Genomic DNA, 14,999 nt, shown 5'->3' on the forward strand with positions numbered 1-14,999 from the left:
AGAATTCCTCTGGTTAGATTAAGCCTGCAGGATAAACAAGGCTGCTTTTACCATCTCAAGGCCTTGAACTTAATAACATCCACAAAGTAAACTAACTTAGTCATAGGTTCTAGGGGTTGAGGCATGGACATTTTGGGGACCACTGTTCTGCCTCCCACACCGAGGACAGACTTGGCATCATGCTTAGGGTACATATTTATTTGGATTTCTTTTGCGTTTTTGTTTTTCAAACCATTATCCCTTGGAGATACTGACATATATGAAAACACCATTTTCTGTGGTGGTAGATGCAGGGATGTACTGGGTGGAGCCAAGGGGAGGGTTGTTTTAAACTGTCTTGATGGAATGTGGAGTTTGAAAAAGATAACCCAATTTTAGACTTATATTTGAAAGAAAAATTTTAAGAGGTCAGACTCTTGCTCTCATAATGCAAAACACAGAAGGAAAAGCTCAACCACAAGCACCCCATCCCTCCTTGGCCGGAGGAGCTAAACAGAGAAAATGTATGGCCTCTGTCATCTGTGATGGGAGCGGGGCCAGAAGGGTTGGGGTGCTTCTCTGGGGGTGATATTAGACTCTAAAAGGGGATTGAAACGCACTGAGGAAGGCCAGGATAAAAGCCTTTTAACTGGTCTCCCACCCCCAAACTCTCCCCAATCAAACTCATTTTCCAATTTCTCCACTTAGTTGTGTGCACCTATGAAGAGCCCTCTGCTAAAGTGCCCTATTCATGGCTAGGCTCCCAGTTGATTTTGGCAATGCCGGCTCAGTTCAGAGCCTCAGAAAACGTTTGTTGAATGAATGAAATAAATTGAATGATTATTCTTTGTCATTTATGCTCAGAAAAATGCCATGGCTCCCTATTTATTATCCACTGAATAAAATCCACTTGTTTCAAACATGCTCCCCTCCCCCCCCACCACCACCACCAATTCCTTTGCTTTAGCTCTGTGTCCCCACGTCCCTCTCTTTTTCAAGCCTGTATAAGTTTGCTAGGGCTGCCATATCAAGTACCACAGAATCGGGGGCTTAAACAACATAAATTGATTTTCTCACAGTTCCAGAGGCTGGAAGTTAGATATCATGGTATCAGCAAGGGTGATTTCTTCTGAGGCCTTTCCTTGGCTTGTAGCTGTTTGTCTTCTGTCTGTGTCTTCACATAATCAGCCCTCTGCATCTGTCTTTGTCCAGATTTGCTCTTTCCATAAGTTCACCAGTCAGGTTGAATTAAGGCATAGCAGCCTTGTCTTAACTTAATCACTTCTTTAAAGGCCTCATCTACAATTACAGCCACATCCTAAGACACATGGATTTGGGAAAACACAATTCAGCCCATATCAAAGGCCCATCTCAGTACTTTCTCTATCATATCCCTGATTTCTCTCTTTTCCGCATCGTCCTCCTTCCATCTTCTCTCCATCAATGTTTTCCCAGCTTGTACAACACACATTCCAGTACACACAGATATCCTAGAAACCATCTCTTTGCTCTGAACAGCCATGGCAATAAATATTTTTCTCCTAGTACTCACCACTTTTACTTTGCATAATATTCCCTTCTGTTATATTTTATCCTGTTTTGTACTCTCTTGTCTCATTATACAGGGTGGGGCAAAAGTAGGTTTCCAGTTGTGAATATATGTGAAACACCGAGTTTATTCTTGTATTATTATTTGTTATTGAATAATTATAAACCTACTTTTGCCCCACCTTGTGTGTATTATATGTGTAATTTCCTCATCCAAAATGTAAGCTCTTCCTGGACATGGTTTGATACAGTTGAACATAGTAAATGTTCAATAAATATCTGATGAATAAACAAAGATGGTGGAAGATAACTATGAAGTAGTCACTTGAGAATGAGATGAGTTAAGTATATTACAGATGAATTTATTTATCACTTATTTATCTTTGAGGTAAAGGAACCAAAATTATGTGCAAGTTTGTGATTAATAAATGCTTTCTGACAAGACTAATGTTCATACCAGAAAAGCTGACTTGTTCCCATAGCATCATCACTCAGAATGGCTCAGAGACGAGGGATGTGAGTGTCATTGCTGAGTACCAGTTTTGGATCTAGGCTGCCTGAGTTTGATCTTGACTCTGTGACCCTGAAAAACCTGCATAACTTCTCTGTGTCTCAGTTTCCCCATCTATGAGGAATAGTTAAAAGAAATTTTAAAAATTCTAAATGTCACCTCATAGTCTCTTGTGATACTTGGAATAGTGCCTGGCACATGGTCAACACTTGGTAAATGTTAGCTATTATTATCGCCAGTAATCTCAAACGTTTTTAAAGTGCTATTCCTTCGGCCACTCAATGGAGATCATTATATTTTGGTGCATAAATATGAAAATTTCTTCAAAAACATGACACTTCTAACCCAGGACCCAAAATTAGCACTGGATATAATTCTCTTCTCTGCATTTCTGGACATTATATGATGAAGGCAGGTAGAACTTGTTCGTGTCATGGTTAGGCCTTTGTGAAATGTGACAGCCAAGTCCTTAAATATTTCTAGAAATGTCAGAACACACTAGAAGCAGCTGTGCTTGACAGTTCAAGGGCTAATTAATGCCAAACCCTGCTTCTTAGGTTGCCTCATTCACAATTCTTGGTCACTTATTTTCCTAAGTCTTATTTAAAAATGTCTTCTTGCAGTTTCATAGAAGGTGAGAATGCCTTGCGCAACATCAGTGGGGAAGGGGTCTCCAACAGGCCTGTGGAGGTACAGGGAGTTGTAGGTGTGCAGGGTCTGACCTTGAACTGAATGGGGAACTGAGCCATGTGCAGGACACCTGCAGGAAGTCATCCGGCCCAGCATTGAGTTTTTCTGTCTCAGAGGATGCTTCCTTCTCCCCCCACCCACCCCCCACTCCCCTAACTGTCTCAAATGAGAGCATTTTCTAAGGTCCCACTCTTTAGTGCAAAAGCCTCATTAAAAACAACAACAAAAAAAATATGCTAAGTTAAATAAGCCAGACACAAAAGGATAAATATTGTACGATTCCACTAGACTAGGCTATTTCATAGGGACAACGTGGATTAGAGGTTACCAGGAGCTGGAGGAGTGGCAGTGGGGAGTTACTGCTTCACGGGTACAGAGTTTCTGTTGGAGGTAATGTGATAATAGGGTTTTAAAAATAGATAGTGGTTATAGTAGCACAACATTCTGAATGTAATTAATGACACTGATTGTATGCTTAGAAATGGTTAAAATGGGAAATTTTATGTTATATATATTTTAGCCCAATTAAAAAAAAAAGTTGAGAGGCAAAATAAAAAGTGATTGTCCCCACGCCATAGTTCACACAGGACTGTCCATGCGCAGACTCTGCTGTGCACAAGCAGCACCAAATATAAGTAGCTCAGAGAACACGAGATACTTGCTGCCCAGCCTCTGAGCCATTGCACATGCTGTTCCTTCTACCTGAAAGGCCCTCTCCTTCCTGTCTCTCTGGAAACTCGTGTCATCTTTAGAATTTACAAGTCAGTTGTCCCTTCTCTCCCTGGCTTCTCTGACCCCCTCCTTTTCCCTTCCAGGATGAGCTGGTTACTTCTCCTTGGTGCCACACATTCTATTGTGATTTATTTTCTTTTTAAAAATATGGTCAAAACACACACAGTAGAATTTAACCATTTGAGTGTACATTTCTGCCTGTTTTAATAAATACACTTAGTACCATAACCAACACCAACACAGCTGCATTCCCTCCACAAACCCCAGCCCCTGACAACTATTCTGTTGTTGGTTCCTCTAGTTCGGCCTTCTCCAGAATGTTGTATGTATGAAATCTATACAGCACGTATCATGGTCTATTGTGATGATTTTTTATTTCTGTATCTTTCCTTTGTTCTAGACCTGAGTTCCTAATATCAGGGACCTTGCCTTATTCCTCTTTTCCGGAACCAAGCAAAGCATGTGGTCCATGGGACTGCCCTGTGCCTGTTGGTGAAATAAACGGATGAAAACATGATGTTTTACCCTGTTTCTAATAGTAACAAGCTGAGCATGGTGTCCTTGGCTGGGGGATAATGGGAGGTTCCAGGCAGGAGCAGAAGCAGCTGGTAGCAAAACAGTCATAACCAGAAACCTCGAAAGGAGGTGGAGTCAGCCCAGCCCTTCCTTCCAGGTGACTGACAGGGAGCAGAATGCGGTGAGGAAATTGGCACCTGGCTACCTGGTGATCACTGGTTACCCCTGAGCCAACCCCAAAAGGCCACACCCAGCAGCTGTGGCTCTAGACTGGGCGTTCTGGTCCTGACCCAGGGCACCTCCTGTTGCAGGGCACCTGCAGGACTCCAAGTCAGCCAGCCTCAGAGCAGCCCAGAGGGATCCAACCCGCACTCCTCCTGGATGTAATGGACAACAGCCTGGTGGGGGCAGAGAACACCAGGCTGGGGCGTGGGCCCCTCAGAACCAGCTACACCCTCCCCCATTCTTACCTGCCCCACCCACCCCCTACAGTCACACACAGGATCTTTTGCTTGCTCTAAGACCAACCTGAATCTGAGGGGAAAAGGCATGACAAGTGGCCATTTGAGTTACTATTTTTCACTGTGGTTTTCTGTTTGCCCTCCTTAATAGGAGCTAAATATGGCCTCAATAGGAGCTAAAGTCCTGTGTTCTTGTTATTCTCTTTTCTTCCATGCTTTATTAAATCTTTTATTCGGTCTTCATTCGCACCTCCTTGAAGGCGGGACATAATCAAATCCTCAGGTCTTTTTGGAAGCATATCCGTTATTAAAAGAGAGATCATATAAGAGAAGGGCCAAGTGGTTAACAGTAAATAAATACCTGTTAAATAATGGATTCAATACTTCGTGATCAACAAGTATAGATCATCGAAGCTAACTACATCTTTCTCAGTCCTCAGTTCGGAATGATTGCTGCCTCTAGATCACGTTCTGGTGCAGAGATGGGAAGGAACAATTTACTCCTTATGATACTTGTCATTTCAGTTAAATAATTAATGGGCAAGAGGTAGACACTTATAGTTAAAACTAGAGGCCTGGTGCACAAAATTCATGCACAAGTAGGAATCAGGGCCAATTGGGGCTTTCTGGCTGCTGGCCAGGGTCTTCCTTCATTTTGTGCCACCCCCTGGTGGTCAGCACACATCATAGTGAGTGATCAGAACCCTCCAGTTTCCTAGTTGAACTCCTGAGGGGACACTTTGCATTTTAGCCTTTTATATATATATAGACTAGAGGCCCAGTGCATGAAATTTGTGCAAGGGTAGGGTCCCTAGCAGCTGCCGGATGCCAGCCAGGGCCTCCCTTTCCTGGCTGCCGCAGGCCACCACTGCCAGCCTAGGCAGGGCCGGCCAGGGGGAGGGGCCGTGAGCAGTTGGCCAGCCCCATCCCCTGGTTGAACTCCCAGTCAAAGTCCTGGTTGAGGGGACAAATTGTATAATAGGTTTTATATAGGATGCCCTTTGGAAAATATGGCATGGATGCTAAATCTATTTCTTATTATTGCAACAATTGAGAATAGCTTTTAAAATCACTTTTTCTTTTTCTGTAGAAGTGAAATTAAAAAAAAAAAGTCTTATGATTGGTCAGAAGACTGTTTTCCAGGCTTTTCACATTTGGAGTGACATTTCCTTTAAAATTTGTATCCCTTGCTTCATCAACCGCACAGACGTGTTTTGACTCTCTCTTTAATCTTTCTGCATTGTTTAGTCTGCAGAAATGAGGAAGTGAATTGCCCCTAAGATGTGCTAGTGGTCTTGATCTGGCTGTGGTCCCAGAGGCGCTGCCCGCACGTGACTACAATGGTGGCAGAGAACCAGTGACCAGGCCACTGATCCAGGTCCTCATCTCAGAACCATACCACTTCATAGCAATGCATTATGCACATTAGATTTAATGTATCAATCCCACAAACATGGACATAAATCCCACAGCCACAGTCCTTGAAAGCTCCTTAGGGGGTGAAGGCATGTACCAACAATCACTTGAGCCAAAGGAAACAGGTGAAGACACAGGGCCACTGCCTCTCCAGAAGCCTGAAACCATCAAATGTCTGCAGGCACCTCCTGGTGTGACACAGGAGGCTGCAAAGGGGTCTCTAGGCCCGCCACCACCCACGGTGCAGAGGCTCTCACATCAAGGGTGGTCAGCATGAGACTTGGAAAGAAAACAGGTTGCACAGGTTACTTCCAACCAAATGGGAATCCTGGTTCCACTCTGGACTGGCTATGTTCCACAGTTGTGACCTCTCTGAACTTTTTCTAGAATAAAGACTAATATTCCCTGCCTCCCAGGATGCTCAAAAGTATTCATCGAAGTATTATATATAAAGATTTCACAAAGCACGTAGAAGGCACAATTTCTTTTCCTCCCCCTGCCCACCTCTGAAGAACAAAGGCCTGCCAAAGCTGGCTGTGTTACAAGGTGGTGCAATGCAGAACACCACTGTCAGACAGCAGAGGAAGCACATTTCAACAGGAACAGGAAGTCAGGAAAAGTCTGGAATGTGGCACATGAGACTTGTGCTGGAGTTTGGAGATAAGCAGGGTAATGGTTGTACCTAGGGGCTCACTAAGATAGGGGAGAAGGCCAAAGAGATACAAAGGCATTAAAAATCACCCTGGTCTCACATCTTGGTCTCCAGCAGCCCTGCATCTAATACGGCCCCTAAAGCTGGGACCGGGTGAGGCCACCTTGCTAGCAGAGCTCTTGTCTCCTTGACCAGTCCTGCACTGGCCAGGCACAGGGCTTGACTTCTCCCCTTGCTCCTCTTTGAGACTGTTAGGCCTAAAACACTCCCAGCCAGATGTCCCAGGGGTTCACTGAGAGAAAATCTGTGTACATAGGAACAAAAGGCTATAAGAATAGGCAAATGGAAGTTTGTGGAAGTAGTCATTCATCAGGCCCCGGAATCTAATTTGAAAAGCCATCTGCCTTAGCCTTCCATCAGGATGCAGAGCAGGAGCAGAGAATGGCCTCATAGGTACAACTCCTCCACCCTGGATAACAGACCAGCAGATGGTGACAAGGCAGGAGGCATGAGTGGAATGAGAGAGCAGCCACTCTGACCAACACAGGGCAAGGGGCCTGGCTTCAGATCCATTTCATTACGGCTCCCACTGCCCTCAGGGGGCCTCATTTCTCAATGTCAGGTCAAGTGAGCATCTTCACTCTGCTCCCTCTTTGCTTTGTGCTTTTGGCTGCTCAACTTGAACGCTAAGCCAATCATCGAAATGTCTTCATGTCTCCAGAATGACTCTGTGGGTTATTTGTTGCACCAAGGAGACTTGCCTTATGCAGGAACCAGAAAACACCTAAGTGGGTGACTCTGTCATCTCAATCACAGAGCTCGAGGGTCATGATTTCACTTCAATTTACCCCAAACTCAGATTTAATCACGATAAGCCAAATAACTGTATGACTGATGGTCTCTCTACCTCATTCAATCACACATCTGGTAACACAACATCTGTAAAGGTTGCCAGGGTTTTTTGTTTGTTTGTTTGTTTGTTTTTGAATTAACAATTCTGAATGGCTTGGAGATAGTCTCAATAAGATACTGATTTTCCTGGGGAAATTTTCTTCTGATGGTCGATATTGAGCTTGAAGCCTTCAGACATATGCAACTTTGAAAAATTTTTTTCACCTGCAGCCACAGTTTTGTTTGTTTTACTCTGACAGTTCTGAGTGTTTATTACATTAGCTTGAGGAAATTTGCCACTAATTTCTACACTTATGTACTCAGTCATTTCATCCTAAGACCTAATGTGAGACCCCCACCACCTCTGACTACAGCTCTGGAAGCAAGAGATGAGAGATGCAGTCAGTGTCATTGGGCACAGCTCCAGAATGGCTTCTCTTTTCAGGGGCCACTATAGTTCTCCAGATAAGTACCAGCATGAGGCTAATGACTAAGCTGCCACTGTCACCTCCCAGACACCCTTACATTTGATAACATGCAGCTAGTTAAATGAGAGGCCACAGATACATGCTCTTCATTCCACACACCAAGAGTAAATCAGTGAAGTTCTATAAAATATTCAAAAAATTAAGAAATCCAGATGCAAAGTCAATTCAGCCAATATGAGCCTTCCCAGACCTTTAGCTGTTGGTCCAGAGCCAAGTGAAACTATAGGATTCCTGTAAATCTGTTGTACTTGGACAGCCCTGAGCACACCCCCTGTATATATCATGTGATTTGGTTTGGGGTGTGCCACTGCCCAGGGAAGCCAGACTGCGTATTACTGGTAAATGTGTTTGGGAGCAATAATGAATCCAATGGAGGACTGAGGTCTGGGTTTGAGGGAACAACCCTCAAAGCCAGTGAGACAGATGGGCCAGGCTGGTCAAATGTAGTTTGGCTATAGTTTCCAATAGATATCTTTTTGTTGTTGTTGTTTTTCTTCATTTTCAGTGTTAATGGTATGCTTCATGTCGGCTTACAGAAAGGAAAGGGCAGCAGGGCATATTGGGAAAGCTTTTGGGGGGACATGGGCAGTGCTGATGCTCGTCCCCACGTGCCTCCCCCAGCTGGGCTGGCACCTCTCCAAGAATCTGTTGGCTTTGTTTCTAAGTGAGTACCACATGTTTGAAAAGTGGCTTTGAAGATGAGCTTTCTCCAGTCCATTTGTTATACCACTTATTGTCAGAGCATAGTAAGTAGTCTTTTGGGGTTGACTTGTGTTTCCCAAAAAGATATGTTCAAATCCTCACCGCGGGTACCTGTGAATCTCATTTTATTTGCAACTCAGATCTTGGGAGGTGTAATCAAGTTAAGATGAAGTCATACTGGATTAGGGTGGGCCCTAATCCAATGACTGGTGTACTTATTACAAAAGCAAAATTTGGACCCAGATAGAGAAAAGGCCACAGGACAACAAAGGTTTGGAAGAGAGAGATTGAAGTGATGTGTCTACAAGCCAAGGAACACCAAGCATTGCTGGCAGCTGCCAGAGCTAGGAAAGAGGCATGGAATGGAGCCTCCAGAAGGAACCAAACCTGCCATTCTGTTGAAGGAAACTTTGGTCTTCCAGAAGATCAAGTCTTTGATCTTGAACTTTCAGCCTCCAGAACTATGAAAGAATAGATTTCTGCCATTTAAACCCCAGTCTGTGGCATCACATTATGGCAGCCTGAGAGGACTAATAGAATGGTCATTTCACACACAGGCCAACATAACTAGGATAAGCTTTATTGGAGCCTCTACATGTCAAGGAGCATAATTTGGTCTCAATGATGGCAAAGTTTATTTGTTTTTTTAATAGGACTAGTGTCTTCAAAATTTTTTACTGGGTGTTTTTGGAATGCTCTTAAAAAGATTAAGCAATGCACGTGCATACAAATATATATTCATCCACTAAGTTGTGTTTTTTAAAAATATATCTGTGGAGCCCTAACTGGTTTGGCTCAGTGGATAGAGTGTCAGCCTGCTGACTGAAGGGTCCCAGGTTCGATTCCAGTTAAGGGCATGCACCTTGGTTGCGGGCACATCCCCAGTAGGGGGTGTGCAGGAGGCCGCTGATCAATGTTTCTCACTCATTGATGTTTCTAACTCTCTATTCCTCTCCCTTCCTCTCTGTAGAAAATCAATAAAATATTATATATATATATATATATATATATATATATATATCTGTGGAGACATTTAAAAAGGCGGCAGAGTAAGTGAATGCTACATAGACACGCTCCCAGGACCAAACTGGAATTACCACTAAAATACAACAAAAAATCATCCAGAATAATTAACTGAAGACTAGCTGGAGAAAACCCTGATAACCAAGGACAGAAAGTGGAGACTGCATAGAGACTGGTAGGAAGAGAGAAAAAGCTGGCAGGGCTCCCAAAGACAGCAGGTAAAGTTCTGGAGAGATATCTAAGTTGTCAGGGGTTGCCTCTGAGAACTCTGAGGTTTAATTCCCAAGCTGAGCCCTCAGCAGAGAGCACCAGAGCTGAGAAACATGCCCATATAACATCTGGCTGTGAAAAGCAGCAGGGTTGCTGTCTGCCAGGGAGAGATGGCTGGAAATGCAGTCACACTCTTAAAAAGCCAACACACAAAATTTTATGTACAGCCACTCAGCTTGGGCTCTGGCAAAGGTAGGGCAGAGTGGACTGGAGCTATGAGAGCAGAAGTCAGGGTTGGGGGTTGGGGGTTTAGAGCTTGGAAGGAAGACACCCGTTTCCTGTGCTGAGTCATTCCCCCATGCTGAGGAGCTCAGCTTTCAAAGGCAGACCTTGGCTATCCAGGCAATTTTTGCCTGGGGGGCAGACAGTTGCCCCAACCTGTTGCAAAACCCCTTGCCCCACCCTGTGGAGTTTCTAAGGCCCATTAAGAAACTGAGATTAACAATTAGCTTCTAAGAAGCAATTACCCCACACTGTTGGAAAACCTCTCCTCACACCTGTGGACAATTGTCTGAGGGCTACTCAAGACTGAATCCAATCAGTCTGCAGACAAAAGTGGGTATCTGGAGGATTTGAGTCTTTGCCTGATCCACTTAGTCAGAAACAGCTTTTGACACTGTCCTGCACCAAATATTTGGAGTCATAGGAGATCTACCTAATACATAGTCACAAATGCAAAAAGGCAGCAAAAATGGGGAGACAAAAAACAACCCCCAAATGAAAGAACAAGGGAATTCTCCAAAAGAAGAGATAAATGAAATAGAGATAAGAAATTTATTTGATATAGAGTTCAGAATAATGATGGCAAAAATGCTTAACAGAATGATAAAAGATACAGTAAATATGAAAAAAGAACAGTCAGAAATAAAGAATGGCATCGCATTAATAAAAAACACATTAGAAGGAATACACAGCAGATTAGGGGAAGCTGAGGATCAGATCAGTGAGTTAGAAGACAGGGTTGAAAATAATCACTCAATCAGAGAACCAAAAAGAAAAACACAAAAAATAGGAGGACAGCCTAAGGGAGATGTGGGACAAAATGAAATGTAACAATCTATACACATAAAAGCCTAAGCGACTGGCCAACCAGCTGACTTGCTGGTAGTTATGATGTGCACTGACCACCAGGGAGCAGATGCTCAACACAGGAGCTGCCGAGCAACAGCAACTTTGCAGAGTGCCCTCTCACACTCCGGGACCTCTCAGCCCAATGCTGGACTGCCAGTTTCGCCCTGATCCCTGCAGGCCAGGCCAAGGGACCCCCACATGCCTAAGGGCCCCCACTCACTCCACAGATGATCCAGGTACAGTTCGGCTGGGGAGGGGTCATGGGAGGTTGGCTCCAGGGCATGTCTGGCTGTCAGGCCAGTCCCGCCCCACCAGCCTCCTTCTAATTAATTTACTTTCAAAGTGCACAAATCCATGCACTGGGCCTCTAGTATTCACATAATGGGGATACCAGAAATGGAAGAAAGTGAGCAAGGGATAAACAACATGTTTGAAGAAATAATAGCAGAAAACTTCCCTAACTTGGTAAAGGAAAAAGTCACACAAGTTCAGAAGGCACAGAGTCCAAAGCAAGAAGAACCCAAACAGGCCCATGCCCAGACAAACCAAAATTAAAATGCCAAATATTAAAGACAAAGAGTAAAAATTAAAGGCAGCAAGAGTAAAGCAATTTGTGATCTACAAAGGAGCTTCCATAAAGCTGTAAGGTGACTTCTCATCAGAAAGTCTACAGGCCAGAAAGGAATGGCATGAAGTGTTCAAGGTAATGAAAAGCAAGGATCTGAAACCAAGATTACTACATCCAGCAAGGCTATCATTCAAAATAGATGGGGAAATAAAGAGCTTCCCAGAAAACAAAAAAGGCTAAAGGAGTTTATCACCATAAGCCAACATTGCTAGAAGTGCTAAAAGAAATGCTTTAATGAGAAGAAAAAATATAGAGAGAAGCCTAGACATACAGAATTAAAATGGCAATAAATAAGTACCTATCAATAATAACCTTAAATGAAAATGGATTAAATGCTCCAATCAAAACACATAGGGTAGCTCAGTGGTCAGCAAAATGCAGCTCGAGAGCCACATGCGACTCTTATGCCCCTTGAATGTGGCTCTTCCACAAAATATCGACTTCTACGCATAGGCCACGAAGTTTCAATTGCACTGTATGTGCGCGCCCGCATGTGGTATTTTGTGGAAAAGCCACACTCAAGGGGCCAAAGAGCTGCATGTGGCTCGCTAGCCGCAGTTTGCCAACCACTGGGGTAGCTGAATGGATACAAAAATATGACCCAACTATATGTTGTCTACAAGAGACCCACCTCAGAACAAATGACTCACACAGGATGAGAGTGAAGGGATGGAAAAAAAATTTCCATGCAAATGGAAAAGAAAGAAAAGCTGGAGTAGCAATACTCATATCTGACAAAATAGACTTCAAAATGAAGGCCATCACAAGAGACAACAAAAGTCACTACATAATACTAAAGGGATTGACTGAAAGGAACACCAAAATATATAAAAAAAACTTCCAGAGGACTTTAGGGAGAGATCAATAACAATACAGTAATAGTAGGGTAATTTAACACCCTGCTGACTTCACTGGATAGATCTTCCAGACAAAAAACTAACAAGGAAACAGTGACTCTAAAAGACACACTGGGTTAGATGGATTTAATTGACATTTATAGAACATTTCACCCCAAAGCAGCAAAATATACATTCTTCTCAAGTGCACATGGTTCATTCACAAAGATAGACCACATGTTAGGACGCAAAACAAGTCTTTACAAGTTTAAGACCATTGAAATCATATCAAACATCTTCTTATATCACAGTGGAATAAAATTAGAAATCAACTACAATAAAATCACCCAAAGATATTCAAACACATGGAGGCTAAATAGCATCTTATTAGACAACTAGAGGCCCAGTGCACAAAATTTGTGCACAGGTGTGGTCCTTAGGCCTGGCCGGCAATCGAAGTGCAAGCGTCTGGCATGGAAGGGCAGGTCCCAGCTGACTTCTGGGCCCTGGGCAGCACCTGGGCCCCCGGGGCCTCCACATGTCTCCCTCCGCCTGAGTCACAGCACCTGAGTCCCCACACGAAGATACAGTAAGCGTGGCTGGACACTGAGAGCCAGGGTACAGTGTGGGCTTCTGGGCTGCCCAGCAGCGCCACATGGAAGCTGGGCAGGCAGCGCGCTCTCTCCCAGCTGGCCTCACAGACCGGCTCCTGCAGGAACCTACAGTGAGCCCGACTGGCCTCTGCGGTCCTGGAAGCTGCAGCCCTGCTCACCTGGAAGCCCATTGGAGCTGGCAGCACCTCCACTGCTGCCTATTGCCAGTGCCTCATCACCAACAGCTGCCATGCTCTGCACCGCCCCCTGGTGGTCAGTGCACTTCACAGTGAGGGGTGGAACTCCTGGTCGAGGGGACAATTTGCATATTAGGCTTTTATTATATAGGATATCTTCCATTGATTTCAGAGAAGAAGAGAGAGGGAGAGAGATAGAAACATCAATGATGAGAGAGGATCATGGATCGACTGCCTCCTGGACGCCCCACACTGAAGATCGAGACCACAACCTGGGCATGTGCCCTGACAGGTAGTCAAACCTTGACCTCCTGAGTCATAGGTCAATGTTCAACCACTGAGCCACACCCGCCGGGCTCTTGTTCTCATTTTAAAGGAGAGAGAATTAACACTCCAGAGGTTGACTTGGTCAAAACAGCCAAGTTACTCAGTGGCAGAGTCGGGGAGAGGGAGGAGGACCAGGTCTAAACACGCACTCATGAGGCCTCTGTGTTAATTGGTTCAGCCAGAGGGGCAGGTGGACAGACACTGTCTCTGGCTCTTCAAGTGGCATTTCCTCGAGGCCCTCAGATTCCCCACATGACCCCTCACCCTCCCTACCTGCCATTGGAGCTGAGGAGGCTGGAGGATGGGAAGGGACATCCACAGTTCGCCTGGGAGGGGGAGTGGGAAGGAGAGGGAGGGGCAGATCTGGGAGCACCACAGACCCCGGGTGGGAGTTAGAGGCAGCGATCTGGATGCTGGTCGACCTGTCCCAGCATCTCAGGAGCATTTTTTTTTTTCTCCAGAAGCATCGCAAGCATTGCCTTAGGCTGCAGGACTAGGGGCTGGTCTCGGCCGTTCTGATCTGTGGTGCGGGATCCTCTCTGTCCTGGAAACTGGAGCTGGGGATTGGAGTCAGACCACCTGGGCAAGCCCTTTGCATTGGACCCTGAGCCCTTTTGTGTCACAGGTGACCCCGGTTCCAAACACAGCTGATCTGTGTATCCATAAGAGGGCTTCATTTTCCTAGTTTTCAACGTTTGTTTTCTATAATACTGTTTTGGTTTTTTGTGTGCCAAAAATAAAACCATTTGCTTGTTTCCAATAAGTACTTGTCATCACTGAAGAGAGTTTGGTGGAGGGAGGGACTTGGAGGGATTAGGGCAGCCAAACGGGAATGACCCACCTCCTGGACGTCAGGGTGGGCGGCTGGTCGTGAACATTCCATGTCCCTCGTGTGGAGCTCAAACTAAGGTCTGGGTTTTACAATCAGACCCTCAAAACAAACAGGATCTGACCCCATGGCACCTGCCGACAGCTTCTGGAGACCCTGCCTTCCCAGGGACCCCGCTGAGCATGGAGCCTCCTCACCTCTCACCCCGCCACACACATCGTTCCTCATGCTTTGGCTTCCCTCCAGCACACCCCAAAGCCGCCACCTGGACTGCCAGTTTCCACCATCTCTGCATCGCCCTGGGGGAGGGTGCTGTCACCTCCTTCTGTCTCCCTGCTTCCTCTTCCCCCTCAGTCTGCTCCTGACACAGAAGCCAGCGGGTCCTCACCTACAGCCCTGGTGCCTCCTTCTGCACTCAGGGGATGCCAGGTTCTCATGGGCCCTCGATCCCTGCAGGATGTGCCCCCCTACCCAGCCTTGACCCCCTTCCACTCGGCCTCTTGCTCATCCTGGTGCCCTTCCGTGGGCTGTCCCCTCTGCCCGATGCCCTTCTCCAGGCGTCTGCCTGCTCTCTGACCAGTTTCCCTCAGTGAGCCTCCCTTTGCCCCTCCCCTCGCAGAGCCCTTATGTGGCTTCATT

General features: G+C 45.4%; 1 long non-coding RNA gene across 2 annotated transcripts in view; it reads left to right on the top strand.

Annotated features, from left to right (window-relative positions):
- LOC139005216 (uncharacterized) overlaps positions 1-14,999 on the top strand; it is a 91,483-nt gene that overhangs the window by 42,730 nt on the left and 33,754 nt on the right. The window lies entirely within an intron of this gene.

Source organism: Myotis yumanensis, unplaced genomic scaffold (assembly GCF_028538775.1).
Source record: "Myotis yumanensis isolate MYYU_CA2020_CCGP unplaced genomic scaffold, mMyoYum1.0.hap1 SCAF_3, whole genome shotgun sequence".
Classification (NCBI taxonomy): Eukaryota; Metazoa; Chordata; class Mammalia; order Chiroptera; family Vespertilionidae; genus Myotis; species Myotis yumanensis.